The sequence below is a fragment of the Rutidosis leptorrhynchoides genome, chromosome 2, assembly GCF_046630445.1.
Source record: "Rutidosis leptorrhynchoides isolate AG116_Rl617_1_P2 chromosome 2, CSIRO_AGI_Rlap_v1, whole genome shotgun sequence".
NCBI classification, from domain to species: domain Eukaryota; kingdom Viridiplantae; phylum Streptophyta; class Magnoliopsida; order Asterales; family Asteraceae; genus Rutidosis; species Rutidosis leptorrhynchoides.
The window spans coordinates 672528442-672531790 of NC_092334.1; the positions used below are offsets into that span (position 1 = coordinate 672528442).

General features: G+C 41.1%; 1 non-coding gene across 1 annotated transcript; it reads right to left on the reverse strand.

Annotated features, from left to right (window-relative positions):
* Nucleotides 1-693: 693 nt before the first annotated feature.
* LOC139894873 (small nucleolar RNA R71) lies at nt 694-799 on the reverse strand. The gene has a single exon (XR_011775352.1). It is a non-coding gene; the product is annotated as a small nucleolar RNA R71 (small nucleolar RNA).
* Nucleotides 800-3349: the final 2550 nt, after the last annotated feature.

Consider the following 3349-nt stretch of genomic DNA (forward strand, 5'->3'; position numbering starts at 1 on the left):
CTGAATTTTGTGATAAAATCGTTTAGTCCAGTTAAATAAAATTAGGTGCGATAGGGCACATCAACTTTTTTGCGCCGTTGCATGAGCGTTGTTTATTTAGGAGTTTAAACTACCTTAGATTACTCTAGATTAAGATTGCCTTAGATTATCTTAGATTAAATTAGGAACTTAGCTTATCTACTTAAAATTTAAAAACAAAAAGGCATACCCAGTGTATGACCCAAACCCGATCTAGATCAAGGTCGTTGTTATTCGTACTGATCCACACGCAATAATCTCTAAAGCACGTAAAGAAGAATAAATCAGAAATCGAATGGTGTTACGCATTACTTTAGCAGGAAACACCAAACCCTCGATTGAAGGTCGAGGAGGACCGATCAGATTCCCAAAGATTCAAGGACACTCGTTCGAGTTAAGACATCACATTATACATCTCATTCAAAATAGCTTTCAGTTTCATGGATTACCGAATGACGATCCTAACTCTCACCTTGATAAATTCATATCCCTTTCATACTCCTACAAACAGCCAGAGATAGGACATGATATAGTCCGGCTATACTTGTTCCCCTATTCTCTCACTCATCATGCACAAACATGGTTTGAAGGACTGGAAAAAAGATTCCATCACGTCATGAACGGAGATGGCTACTAAATTCCTAACCAAATATTTCCCTCCTTCTAAACAAACCAAGCTTAAGAATGACATCATTAACTTTAAACAAAGTTATGATGAATCTCTTTACACTGCATGGGAGCGATTCAAAACCCTGCTGAAGAAATGCCCTAATCACCAGTTAGAACGGTCAGCTCAAATCTGTACCTTCTACAATGGCCTTATGGTAAATCATAGGATGACGATCGATGCAGCAGCTCAAGAAAATCTGATGAACCAAACCGTAGACGAAGCATGGGAGTTGCTCGAGAACATGACAATGCATCATCATGACTGGAACAGTGGTGAAACAACTTCATCATCTGCCCCACTCCTCGTACTTAACAATCAAACAGAGGCCATCACATTCCTCACGAATAAGATGGAATCTCTCGCCAAACAACTTAGAGAATTGAAGACGCAGCCACATCAGATTAACCAGGCTCAGGCGTGTGTTAATTATACCAACCCGCAACCCACTGAATAATATCAAGTTGAGCACGAGAACCCTGACAGTTCATTCTGTTACGTTCAATACCTAGCTTGTCAATCAAATCCCGGATTCAATCAACAACCCAGGGTTAACCAGTTTCAAAGAAACAACTAGCCTTTTCGCTATCGTTACCCACCTTATCCACCCCAACTATCTCAATTGACCTACGATTAACCACTTCCACTCACAGGTCCACCAGCTAAGGAAAAACCCCCAACCACCCGAATTACGAAAGTAACCAACCCTACTCTCGGGACTGATGATCAGTTGACTCAGTTCTTTCAAGGACAACAACAGCTAAATTAGAGAACTGCATCTAGACAAGACCAGACGAAGATACTAATGAGAAATCAATTGGCTCTGCTCAAAAGTCTAGAAATGCAGTTTGGATAGTTATCACAACGCCTTAAAACCCGACCACAAGGAAGATTACCTAGTAATACTTTCCAAAATCCCCACATAGAGGAAGCTAAGCAAATGGACTCCATAATCCCAAGGGAACAACCACGAAGAAAGTCAGTTAGGCTCAAGAACAAATCGACATGTACTCAGAAGCTGCCCACTACAACTCCAGTTCGTATACCTTACCTTGAAAGGCTACAAGAAGAACCATCCAAGCTCGATACCTACAAACTTGATGGAAGGTTCCTAGACACCATGTCCAAAGTTCCCAATCAGAAGAGATACATCCGAAGGCTTCTCTCTACGAAGGAAAGGATACCAGATTCCAACAAAGTTCCACTGAGTGAAGAATGCTAGGCATTACTCAGAACCTCTCTACCAAAGAAACTTGGAGATACGGGCCGATTCATTTTTCCGTGTTCAATCTACCAGTCTGGAACCATTCATGTGCTAGCAGATTTAGGAGCAATTATCAACCTAATCACCTATTCTCTCTACAAGAGTTTGGAGCTAGGAGACTTGTCACCAACTAAAATGACAATCCATCTTGCCGATCATACAATTCGATATCCTAAGGGCATAGTTGAGAATGTCTTGGTGAAAGTTGACAAATTCTTGTATCCTACGGATTTCGTAGTGATGGACATTAAGGAAGACCTACATACACCAATAGTATTAGGGAGACCTTTCATGAATACGGCTAGGACTGCCATTGATGTGTTCAATCAAACCTTGATCTTGCGATTACATGGGGAGAGCATTACCTTCAAAACTGACCGACCTACCGATCTTTCTGGACAGGCAGAGATGTTTGCTATTTCCACCGAACGGATAACTTCCGATGATGTGTCTCCACCATCAGCCGATGATATCGAGATGGGTGTCGAATCACAGTCTACTGATGACCCAGAAATGGAAGAAGAAGATCCCAGCGAAGAAATAGAGGAAGAGGAAGAATCTGAGGAGGAAGAGGAAATGGGAGACGTAAAAGAAACTGCGATAATACCCTCTCTAAGCTTGGAACGTCACGAATAATTAATGAGGTTCGAGACGAAAGATCACAGTTTAATCATTCGTTTGAAGAAGAAAGCTGATAAGGCTGAGGTTAAAGATATAGCGATTGACCCTGCAAGTGTCGAAGTGAAGCACCAGAATACTGAAGAAACCTATTCATCAGATGAATCCAAAGAACAAAGTTATACTGATGATGACGAGGAATAGCAACATGAAGACATTCTGGATGACTCATATTCTCCACCCGAACCAGATCAGGAGGAGCCGGACTCTTCTTCAGATCAGATTCCGGTCATATCTAATCACGCCGACATGATAACTTTCATCAATGACACTATTGAATTTGAAGATATTCTTGAAGCCATCCGTAAATCAACAATTGATTTCACACTACGCTTAATAGAACGGATCATGGCTATCAAAGATGAATACAACCTCTATCTACATAGAGAAGACAATAACGTTGAAAACTTAGAAGGGCGCATTCAAGACTTTATCAATACTCTTCACGATCATATCTACCATGAAGAAAGGCAATGATAGCACAATTCAGTGGTTCACACTACTCTCAAGACAAGATTTTTTTGAGATCAGAAGATCATTTACTCTAAGGTTTACAACGCCGTAGCAGGATCTGCACTTCCGTTCTCAGCAAACCAACGAGCACTTCTGACTCTCATCCAGAAGCATATGGATCTTTCCACCGGACGCCCGACTTATCACTCTAATTTGCAAATTATCGAAGATATTCACAGCCTTTTCGCTCTCTTGGAAAGAGATAATTT